We start from the raw sequence: 12,358 nt of genomic DNA, 5'->3' as shown, positions 1-12,358 counted from the left end.
AATCTGAATCCGTAAGCTTGGTACCTGGAACTCGACCGGCATGACTGCCTCTAATCCGAATGCTAACCAGAACGGTGTTGTTCGGATGCTTGTTTTGTACGCTGTCCGGTAAGCCCAGAGCGCATTGTGCAGCTTCGTGTCCTAATCTGTCCGATTTTCATTGACGATCTTCCGGAGGATATTCTGGAGCGTTTTGTTCGTCGACTCAGCTAACCCATTTGCTTGCGGATAGTACGGTGTGCTTCGTTTATGTACTACCGCATAGAACGCCGTCAAACTTTCTACCACCTATCCAAGAAAGTGCCCTCCTTGGTCGCTTATTAGCTCTATGGGCCATCCGTACCGGCACCAAATGCATTCGTATAAGAATTTTGCCATTGACGCCGCGGTGTTGTCTCGTAGGGCTTTCGCTTCCACCCACTTAGTGCAGTAATCCGTCGCGACGATCACGTACTGGTTGCCGATTCTCATTGCCAGTGGTTTAAATGGCCCGACAAAATCCAGGCCCCATTTCTGGAATGGTTCTAGTGGTAGGACTGGCTGGTGTGGCATCCGAGCTTGTTCCGTTGGCTGACCCATTCGTTGGCATAGATCACACTCCTTTGAATACCGGATTGCATCTTTCAATGTGGTCGGCCACCATAGGCCACTTTGCCATACTTTCCTTGCCATCGCATCTCTAGCATAATGGCCTCTGGCGACTCTGCAGTGTGCCTCCCGTAGTATTACCTCCTTCTCGTCGCTGCGCACCGCTCGTCGCCAGATACCATCCGCACCTTTGTGGTATAGCGTGTCCTGTAATAAACAGAAGTGCCGGCTCTGTACCGCCAGGCGTTTCCTCTCGTCTTGGTTCATCTCCTCTGGAGGCAATCCGGTACTTAGAAACTAGTGCATATTAGTTAGCCACTTATCTTCTTGTACCACTGTTTCATTTGTTGCCGTTTTCGTGGTGACTCGAAAAAGCTCTGCATCCGGAAACTCGTCCGGTACTTCGTCACCTGTCTCCCTGGAATCTAACCGTCTTAGATAATCTGCTACCGCATGCTGTATGCCGGGTCGGTGGAATATCTCGAATTCGAACTCTTGTAACAACAAAGTCCACCGGGCCAACTTACCGGTAAGTGACGCTTTGGATACTAGGTAGAGGAGTGCCGAATGATCCACATGGAAGGAGAACTTTCTTCCCAATAAATAATGCCTGAATTTTGTTACACTGTAGATCATTCCTAAAGCTTCCCTTTCCGTGGTAGAATAATTTCGTTCCGCTTGGGATAGCTTCCGGTTGGCATAGTACACTGGCCGGTACCACCTTGGCTCGGGAAGCTGCATGAGCGTGCTGCCGATTGCGATATCGGAGGCGTCCACGAACACATGAAACTCTTTACTCCAATCCGGAGGCTGCACTACCGGTGCTTGTGATAATAACACCTTTAGTGCCTGGTACGCCTTGTCTTCGATGTCGGTCCATTGGAACGGTGTTCGATGTACCACTGCATGCAGAGGTGTAGCCAGGTCTACCAAATATCGGAGCATATGGCTATGCCAACGGATTTGTCCTAGGAAACGACTCAATGCCTTTGCCGTTGCCGGTGCCGGTGCTTCTAGGATTGCTTTCAATTTGTCCGGATCTACGACAATGCCTTCCTTGCTCACTATATGCCCTAGTAGCGTTCCGCTGGACACTCCAAATACACACTTCGCCGGATTAAAGCTTAGCCGGTACGCCCTACACTTCTCTAGACATAGTCTGAGATGCTGCAAATGATCTTCTTCTCTGTTATAGACGACGAAGTCGTCAAGGAACACCTACATAAAAGCCAATATGTATTCGCCAAAGATCTCCATGATGATCCGTTGAAATGTTGCTGGTGTCGTTTTCAACCCGAACATCATCACCACCGCAACAAACACTCCCCATTCGGTGACGAAAGCTGTTTTCTCTTGATCCTTATGGTGCATCCGGATCTGATTATACCCGATGAATCCGTCTAAGAAATTGTAGACTTCATGGCCAGCGACGGCATCCAAAACTCCATCCGTAAACGGGAGTGGAAATGCATCTGTTACCGTTGCCGCATTGAGCTTCCGGTAGTCGACACAAACTCTAATTTTGCCGTTCTTTTTCTGTACAACTACGATCGGGCTCAACCATGTAGATTTCTTTACGGGACGGATGAAGCCAACCCTCAACAATTTGTCAATCTCCTCCTTGACTTTGGCGGCGTAGTTTGGGTTCATCCGGTACCGACACTGTGCTACCGGCTTGGCGTCTTTGCTCAGATGTATCTGGTGCTGATACAACTGAGGATCCAGGCCTCTCATATCCTCGTAAGACCAGGCAAATACGTCGTGAAACTCGTTGAGGAGTGTAATTATTGCCGTTTTGTTCTCTACATTCATTTCTTTGGCGATGTGCACCGGTTTTGCCTCCTCTGTCGTTCCTAGATTTACCTCTTATAATTGGGACGCTTTTACGCGCTGGGATACGACCATTTCCCTTTCCAACGCCTCCTGCGCATGCCGTAACTCCCGGATTGCTTCTTTATCCGGTTCCGCTTCGGTTCCGTCCGGTTGCAGTAAGTAGGGTGATACCGCTTCGGCGACGTCAATTTCGAATAGGGGTATAATCTTCGGGTACAATATTCGTCTGCTAATCCTTCCAGCATATTGACACACTCCACATATAACGGTGTCCGATCCTTGCCGGTGCCCTTCCTTGGTTGTGTTGGTACCCGTACCTTCGCTTTTCCCCGCCGAAACGTAATCATATTCCTCCTCCAGTTCTACTTGATATGTGCCGTCTTTAACCAAGGGCGTCCCAACAATAATGGGTACGCTCCTTGAGCCTGCAACTAGAGAACTACGGCTGAGATTCAGAATGTGTGGCCCCCGATGGTTACTTCCAAGTTCTGTATTAATCTTGTTAGTCGCACCGAGCTTGTGTCCGCCATTCGGAGCCAAAACGGACATGGCTCCCACTCTTGGATTCCAAGAGCATCGCACGTCTGGAGGCTGATTACATTAACGCCGGAGCCTCCGTCTATTATCGTGTCGGGGAGTTCTTTCCCTTTCACAATGGCCGTAATTGCCAGACTGTTGGTGTCCACCTAGGCCGGTCCTTCCTCCGGATTTGAGAAGAATGCCGGAGCCAGTGGTGTGCCGCCTGTCGTCATGCCGAGCTTGAGTCCTTCTATGAATCTTGGTACTAGCTGCAAGAGTCGTCCTAACGGCAGCATGATCTGGCATTCCTGCAATGCCTGCCATGTCGTGTTTTCGGACTGACTGCCGCCGGTGAGCTCCTCGGTGTTCTCCTTTTGCTGCGCGAGTTCTGCTACGTTTCGCTCGTTTGCCTTTTTCACCCATTCCGTCGTCTTGCCCTTCGACCTTGTGGTGACCTGCTGGAGGTCTGCGACTTCGGCGACTACCATGTTTACTGCCGGTCGCTTATCATAGCTTTTTGCCGGACATTGATTACTATAATGTCCTTCTTGCCAGCAGTAATAGCAATATGCTTTCCGGGTGTTGCTGGATTCAGCATGGTTTCCTGTACCCGGTGGAGGACTTGTGGTAACCGCGGGGCTCTGGTCTGGTTGGCTGCTTGAGGCGCCTTTTTCCGGTTCACGTGGGTGGCTCCTGTTTTTGAAATACCGTTTTTTATTAAAGTTCTTTTTGTTGCAGTACCCTTGCTGGGGTTGGTCGTCATACCTCCTGTAATCTTCCCGTCGTCAGTGATACCCGGGGGAGTGATCCCAATTGTGATGCTCGTACCGTCCATTGTAATCTCGGTACTTGTCATATCTCTTGTACCGGTCATAGTTGTCTCACCGATTGTCGTACCGGACATCTTGTGCCGGTCGATATCGCTCCTCTTGTCGCCAACATTCGTCTTCTTCGTCTCGGGTGCTACGTGGCTCGATTTGCTGGACTAGTGTGGCTTGCCGATTCAATAAGTTATATTCACACCGGTCCATCGTGTGGCTTGTAGATTGGCAGAGTAAGCAGTGCGTCCGTATGGTGCACTCCAGTGACGAGTGTCCGGAATTCAAGCAGGTCGTGCATTGGATTGCTTGCCGGAAACGGAGATCCTCATCGGTTGGTAATGCTCGTTGGAGGGCTCCCATTGTTAGCCAAGAGCTCGTTTTCTCCATTTCTCTAACCGGTCGATGACCTGGTTGACGGTGATTGTGCGAAAGTCGATGACCGTGCATACCGTTCGTAGAGGTTCCTGGAGCACGACTAAAAATATAGCTTGCGTTTCTTCCTCCGGGGGTGCACGGGTAAGCTGACTGTGCATCCGTTGAAACCGGATGACAAACTATGGGATGCTCTCCCCAGGGTCCTGCCGAATTGTATAAAATAAGCCCACCATTTCTCGCTGATCCACCTCCTTCTGGAAGAAGTGCAAGAATTTGTCTTTCAGGTCCGCAAAGGTGGTGATGGTGCTGCGATCCTGCGTCCGGTGCCATCTGGCAGCCGGTCCTTCTAATGTCACGCCGAATTCGGCTATCTTAGATCGTTCCTCTTCTGTGTGGTTAACCGTTGTGACACATGGTTCACTTCCCATGTTTGTTCAAACGTGTGAACATGAGCCTCCGCGTGTGGGTCATCCCGATACTTGGAGTACTGGAACGACATGTCGTCGTCCGATGTCGGTACGCGGGCTGGCAGTGTCGGTGGTCTTTCCTGCTTTTCCGTCGGCGTTTGAGGTCTTTGCCAGTCTTCCTTTCGTGTTGCCGGCTCGACTTCCGGTGTTGGAGGTTTTTGCTGGTGCACTTCCGTCTCCGGAGGTTGCTCCACGACAAGTGCCGGAGGTTCCCGGTCTGCCAACTTTGGTTCCGGTGTCGGTAAGGTATCCGACTCCTCGTCCTCCGGTCCTCCTAGGGTGTCGTTACTGCTGCGATAGTTCGTATGCGCGCTGTAACCCCCTTCTGAATCCGATTGTAGCGCTGAAAATGCTTCGGATTCGCCGTCTCTTCCGACCAAGGCCTGGAGAAGGGTTTCCGCTTCCCGGAGGCTGCTTAAGCTGCTTCCTTCGTCCGGGTAGGCGTTTTGTTGTAGAAGGAGCGATTCCTCCGCCTTTTTCCAGATCACTTTGGAAAATGATCGATCCATTCGGATTTCTTCCGCTGCTTGCTGGAAAGCCTCTCGCCGCCGTCTCCGTTCAGCAAGTCTTCGTGCTCTCTCTGTAACCGGGTCGTTTGTTGGCCTAGTCATCCATTCTTGCCACGATTATGCAGGAATCGTGGTCGCCAAAAACTGTGTTATTGCTAGGGCCGGACAACAGCCTAACACAGGGTGTCCCCTTAAGACACTTTACCAAAGGGTGGTACGGCAGAATGATTTACGACACAACGCTTAATTAGACCTTAATTGGTTACTTAGCAATCCGTAATTAACACGTGTAAGATATAACAATGAATATAGAACGGTAATCAACACTGGAAGATTAAGACAATAAGCTTTATTAATTATCCGCTCCTGATTACATTGTAACCGGGCCTTTATATAGGTCTCCGGTGCGAAATACAAAATGGTGCCAACCGGCACCTTTACGGGATCATTCCGGATCCGGATCGGCATACCGATTCCGGTCCGTCCGTCCACATCTTCTTATATATTAATATATATATTAAGACTACTAATTACAACAGTTCCCGAATAACTATTCCTTTCACGCTCTGGTTTGGACCTCCTTAAGCCTTCTTGCAGGCCGGTAACACAGCAGAGCGGATATTACTAATCGACATATAGGATATGACGACGGCAACGACATGTTCTCTTTTGTTCTGTCTTAACGCTAGTCTTAACGACGTCTTGGGTGTAGATGTTTCACCCATATCCTTTCAATTTGTAACTGTTTGTTGCGGGGCCCAAGGAAGATGTTGGGATAAAGCGCAAAGCTCTTTCTCAGCTTCCGCTCCTTTGCTCGTCTGGTACGTGCGGGAGAATGTTCCGTTATGAATTTATCGGTCGCCGATTATTAGTTCTCGTTGACCACGACCTATAGGGACTAGGCTATCCATTGCTTTTAACCTTGTTTAAATAGGTTCGTGGACAGATTTACGTGCAATAATCCCAGAGACTTTGACTTTTACACGTCTTCATTCTACCGCGCTCAAAGATAGAGTCAAGCTTCTGCCGAGGAGAAGTGCTCGTAGTTGTGCTCTCCGAACTGTGTGGAATAGTCGCCCATCGGGCTGTTACACTTTCTGATTATGGTATGGTATTGTCGGATCCAAATGTAGGTACATTCTATCCATTTGCTATATCTTCTCCAGGGGTTTATGGGACTTGACCACATATATTATTACACTTTCAATATCATGTCCCTATTTTGGCTTTTCTTGTACGACTCATTAAATTCGGTGCTCTTTGATCCTTAGTTGCTATGAAAGGTAAAGGAAAGAATATGAAAAATTGTTTTACTCAAGTGGTTTTTGCCTTTTATCATCTTTCCCCGCTACTTATGTTTGGGTAGATTGGAGAACCATGTCGTCTTACTGCGTGCCTGCTTGCCCGCCAAAAAAATATGCTTATTGCTGTACTGACAAGTAATAGAATAATGTAGAGATACCTCATGCCTACAAAGGCCTAAGGGGGGTCCCCGTCAAGAAAAGTAGAGCGGTTACTCCGATGAAAGGATTGTCTACATGACGAACATGTTTTAGTCATCGGAAGTCCTTGTCGTTCATTACCGTAGTGGGTGTCTGTTTTTGTCAACTTTCCAATTCTGCTACATGTTAAGCTTGTCTTTTTTTCTAAGCATACCTTAGCCTGAAGGTGATTTTCATCCACTTGCTATTTTTTTTCTAGAAAACGCTTCGCATTTCCTATTCTACGGGCCTTTCTCTGCCACGATTAATTTTCCAGAACACCAAACCATCCGATGTACAGACGGTTTTCAGTGCTAGTGATCCAATCGCAGAAGCGACCCCATAGACTTGCGCTTTTGTGTCTTTCTAAAGTTGTGGTCATGATAATCTTTGGTTCTCAAAAAAATTAGTGATTCCCCAGGCTAGTAAGCTTGTTGATTTGTAGTATATCACGAAAACCTATCGGGGAGGGATCAGACCTTCCCCCAGTGGTTGTTTGCATTACAAAGAAAGTAAGTTTTGACAAAATAGACTGGGTGAATGAAGCGCTAAAGCCGTGTATACGTAGCTATGCAAAGATGGAGAGAAATAGATATATACAACTAAAAGGTGAGGGACTACGCGGAGGGAGGGCATCCACATAGCTCTAAATCATAGGATCTGGGGGAAAGAGAAAAGCATGCTGGATATGGCGGTAAGGGATCCCAGGCGGCAATGCCCTCAGATTTGCCCCGCTCTTCGTGGCGTTTGCCGGGGATCGAGCCCGGGTAACCCGCGTGACAGGCGGGAATATTCACACTACACGGATCATGGACCTGAATGTCGAAACGGAGGCCCGGCTTTGTCGTCAGTACAGGGGTTGTAACAAAATTCATTCGCTTATGGGCAACAATGCCCAGGAGTGTAGTCGGACGAGAGATCATATGGTGACATGCGTCCTGCCTCACGGACGACCGACTGTACCCCCCAAGGGCTCGAAGGGGGTAGAGGATACGGGGGAACGAGGAAAGCATTCAAGATATGGAGATGCGGGATCCTAGGCAGCAATGCCCTACAAGATGACATCGTATTCGCCCCGCCCTTCGCGCAGTTGCCAGGGATCGAACCCGGGTCACCCCCGTGATAGGCGGGAATACTCACCACTATACTACAATGACATCCTCGTGTTGGAAGTATCGATCGTACAACTCGTTCGGAGCATGGACCCGAATGTTGAAACCGCGGACTGGCTTCATCGGTCAGTACAGGGGTTGCAGTCGTCCGCTTATGGGCGGCAATGCATAGGAGTGCAGTCAGACGAGAGATCATATGATGACATGTGCCATGCCTCGCATACGACTGACTGTACCCCAAGGGCTCGAAAGGGGTAGAGGATCCCAAGGAGAGAGGAAACCATTGATGATATGGTTGTGCGGGATCCAAGGCGGCAATGCCCTAGGAGATGACATCGGATTCGCCCCAGCCTTTGCGCAGTTGCCTACAACGACATCATCGTGTTGGAAGCAGCGATTGTAAAACTCGTTCGGAGCATGGACCTGAATGTCGAAAATGAGGCCTTGCTTCGTCGTCAGTACATGGGTTGCAACAAACATCGTCCGAGTATGAGCGGGAATACCCACGACTGCACTCGGACGAGACCATCTAGTGATATGCGCCTTGCGTTGGTGACGATTGATTGTACCCTGCAAGGGCTCGAAAGGGGTAGAGAATCCGGGGGAGAGAGGAAAGCATTGAGGATATGGCGGTGCGGGATCCGAGGCGGCAATGCCCTAGGAGATGACATCGGATTTGCCTCGCCGTTCGCGCTGTTGCCGTGGATCGAACCCGGGTCACCCGCGTGATAGGCGGATATACTCACCACTATACTACAACGGCATCCTCGTATTGGAAGTATCAATTGTACAATTCGTTCGAAGCATGGACCTGAATGTCGAAAACGAGGCCCGATTTCTTCAACAGTACACGGGTTGCAACGAAATTCGTCGCTTATGGGCAGCCACACACAAGAGTGCAGTCGGAGGCCTGGTTTCATCAGTTGCAACGAAATTCATCCAGGGGTTGCAACGAAATTCGTCAGCTTATGGGTGGCAATACCCAAGAGTGCAGTCGGACGAGAGATCATATGATGACATGCATCCTGCCTCGCAGATGACTGTCTGTACCCCCCAAGGGCTCGAAAGGGGATGTGGGATCTTAGGCGGGAATGCCCTACGAGATGACATCGTATTCGCCCCGCCCTTTGCGTCTTTGTTGGGGATCGAACCCGGGTCACCCGTGTGACAGGCGGGAATACTCACCACTAAACTACAACGACATCCTCATGTTGGAGCATCGATTGTAAAACTCGTTCGGAGCATGGACCCGAATGTCGAAAAGGAGGCCCCGCTTCATCGTGAGTACACGGGTTGCAACGAACTTCGTCCGCGTATGAGCGGGAATACTGTAAAAATAAAGGTGCGGAAGCGTTAGACAACTGGCTTCGCCGGATAGCAACAGAGAGAGAGAGATTTTAACACACAAAAGGTATGCAGAAGAGACAGAGAAAGGCCAGAACAACTTAAATATATTATCAACAACTTTGTAAAATTTTCTGTACATACAACGTGCTCAACAACACTATTTATACAAGTCCTAAGAGGACTAATAGAAGTATGGTGTACCTCAATGCTCACACGAGTGTCTGACACTAACTACGAGACATTAACTACCTAGTAGTCTAGGTTGTTACTAGGCTTCCGGTTACTGTGGATCCGGCTAACTGGCTCCCCAACTCAACAGGCCCAATTCAGCTCCCTCGTTGTTGTGACTTTGGCGCTTGCCGATTCGCTGATTCCTTCGTGTTGGTGTCGAGTTTCGCTGCCTTCTCGTCCTCTCGTCCTTGAATTGATTCGGTTCTTCCGAATCCGTCTATTGAACCGAAACGGCTATCTCCGATTCATTCCAGCTCTTGTCCGAATCGGTCGCTCCCGATTCGTCTTCCAATTCCAGGCCCTTCTCCACATCGGACCATGTCCGGGTCTTGGCCTTCTTCTTCCGGTCAGCTTTGTCCTTCTTGACTTTGCCGCCGCTGCCGCTTGGTCGGACTTGTTCGGATGTGTCAACTTCCTTTGTCGACTCAGCTCCTTTCTTCTTCTTGTCTCTCTCTTTGTCGGTTCTTCCCTCACCGGCGCAATCGGCAATTTCTTTGCCTTTGTTCGTTCCAATGTCTTTGCCCGTTCTCCCCCTCAAGTGTGGCACGTGGAGATGTTGAACAACAAGCATTTTGGTGAAGTGCCGCTGTCGTGAAGAAAACCGTCCATAGGCGGAATCGGCGCACCAAGGCGTGGGAACCGGTTCTTCACGCGCGCACGCTCCAAGTTGTACATAGAAGCGAATTAGGAGGATAATCGGCAGGAACGGGCCCTAACTCAAGTGGGGACAAAGACCGCGCGAACAGTCTTTTCAGTCGCGCGCGCGAACTGTACGAGTCGGCGGCGTAACTACGCGGATGCGTGAAAAACGGAGCGGATCCCTGTCCAAAAGGGGCAGGGAATAAAGCTGACATGACGGCCTGCTCATCGGCCTATATAAGGAGCAGGAAAGAGCTGTTGCAGGCATCTCGCGCGGAGAGGACGAAGTGCTGCCGAACCGATTTCGGAGCTTCTCTCTCACTCCTGCTTTCTCTGTCTTCTGCTCCATCGCGTACCCGTGCAGGTTTCGAACAGGCTTGCGCTGTTCCGTGGAACGCCCCGAGTGCGTCTTGCAGCACCTCCGCCCTGTTTTCCCTTTCTGTGCGTCGCGACATACAGGGGTCGGCATCTGTTCGCCGCCCTGTTCGTTTTCGTTAGTATCTATTTCGTGCCCCACCGTGGGTTGTAATACTTTAGTCTGTTATTTTCTTGCATTCATAAGTACATGTCTTTCGTTGTTGCGTCCATCTGCGTCGGCGTTTATTTGTGATCTCTGTTTGTTGGGCCGTGTCCCTGTGCAATCTTCGGTTCTGTGTAATCGGGTCTCTCTCTCTTGCTCTTCGGTCCAAGACCCCCGTGGTCCCTCCTCCTTTCTGCACGCAAGGGCGTAGCAACCCCGACATCTTGGTGAACCCGACGTGAAAGAGGCGGCAGAAGAGCAGAAGATGAGGGGGTCGGATCTCGCAGAGGCCATGGCTTCGGCCGTGGATCGGATTGTAAACGCGCGCGAGGGCACCGGTGCCCTCGACAGAGCTATTGAGGCGGTCGTCGGCACGATCGGCCGGTTCGATGGGAGGGATGCCACGAAGTATCTGGCGTCCTACGGTGCAGAAATGTTGATGCGGGACATTCCGGAAGAAAGGCGTCTTGCCGGATTTCCGCGAGTGGCGATGCCGAGCATCCATGCGGAGGTGCTCGAGGTGCGGGCGGAGAGCCGTACCTGGGAGGAGTTCGAAGGTCGGCTCCTAGAGAAATACGGGCTGGACGACGCGCTCCGGCTTTCGAAGCGAAGGTTCATGGAATGGGTGGAGTCCCCGGGGAAGGGAAGAAACGCTTCGGCACTCCTCCGGGAGTTCGAGGAAAACTTTGCGCGCCTTTCGGCGCTCGACCGAACCATCCTGGACACGAGCCGGGTCTTGCTGTTTGTCAAATCGGTCGACGAACGGGATCGGGAGCACGTGGGCCTCTTGCTGGAAACCGAAGACGGCCTCACTACCGACTGGGCGGCTGTCAGGAAGGTCTGTGGCCGTTTCGACAAACGGCGAGAATGGGCGGATAACGGTGCAACCGGGTCGGGCTCGGTCGTAGCAAGGAAGCTCGAACCGGCGCCGCAGGTGCGAAGGGAAGAGACTCGGGAGTGGTTGGATACCGGTTCGGCTTCGACCGGCGTAGTCAGAGGCTCAACCGGAGGAGCGGCGCTGGAGGAATTGACGAAGGCGATAAAGGACCTCCAAATCGCGCAGGCCCGAAGGGAAGGAGGCGAACCGGCTCGTGACCGACGGCCGGCGGCAGGAAACAGGTGCATGTGGTGCGATGAAGTCGGCCACATTCGGAAGGACTGCGGCGACTTCGCAGAGGCGTTGAGGAACCGGGTGGTATACCTATGGGAAGGCCGGGTTCACGCCAACGACACGAGAAGGGCCCTAAACCGAAACGACGGGCGAGGCGGAATGAAGAGGTTGATGGAAGAGGCGGCGGCCCGACATGCGGAAACCGTCCACTACTCGGCGTCGGCCGGTATTCGAGTCGGGGGCAACGAGGCCCGAAGAGGAAGCAAAGCCGGATTCTGGCCGACGGTGCTGGAAGGCCTTGCCGATACGAGGATGAAGAGGGAGGAATCGGACCGTGCGGAGAAACGGGTACGGGAGATGACCGGGTGGAGCGACCCGGTCGAGGAAAAGACGGGCTTCGTGGAAGCCGCTTGCCGGAACTACGAGGCTCTGGTAGAAGAGAAGCGGGTGGGGAAACCCGGGACGACCGGGCCCTCACAACGATACGAGACCCGGTCCGGGCCACGACGGGACGAAGCCGGCGGGGCCGGTACGCAAGATAAACCCCAGAAGGGCGGGTACCGTCTGGGGACGGAGATAGAAAGAACCACTGACTTACGAAAGGTCCTGGAGGAACGGATCCTCGACAGCAAGGTGGAGCTGTCGCTACGGGAGGTGCTGGGAATCGCCAAGAAGGAGTTCCACGACTCCATCGTGGACTTGGTGAAACGGAAGAGGCTGTCAACGGAGACAGAACCGGAAAGACCGGTGGAAGTGCGGACGACGCACCTAGACGACATGGCGCTGGGAGACGAGTGGGCGGAAA

General features: G+C 51.6%; 1 non-coding gene across 1 annotated transcript; it reads right to left on the bottom strand.

Annotated features, from left to right (window-relative positions):
- Window positions 1–8,396: 8,396 nt before the first annotated feature.
- On the bottom strand, window positions 8,397–8,468 carry TRNAD-AUC (transfer RNA aspartic acid (anticodon AUC)). Its single transcript has one exon. It is a non-coding gene; the product is annotated as a tRNA-Asp (tRNA).
- Window positions 8,469–12,358: the final 3,890 nt, after the last annotated feature.

Source organism: Azolla caroliniana, unplaced genomic scaffold (assembly GCF_043228905.1).
Source record: "Azolla caroliniana isolate FFs.n. ecotype wild unplaced genomic scaffold, voAzoCaro1.0.p SCAF_3, whole genome shotgun sequence".
Lineage (NCBI taxonomy): Eukaryota > Viridiplantae > Streptophyta > Polypodiopsida > Salviniales > Salviniaceae > Azolla > Azolla caroliniana.
The sequence above is the reverse complement of the archived record's forward strand: the minus strand, read 5'-3'. Positions and strand labels throughout refer to the sequence as shown.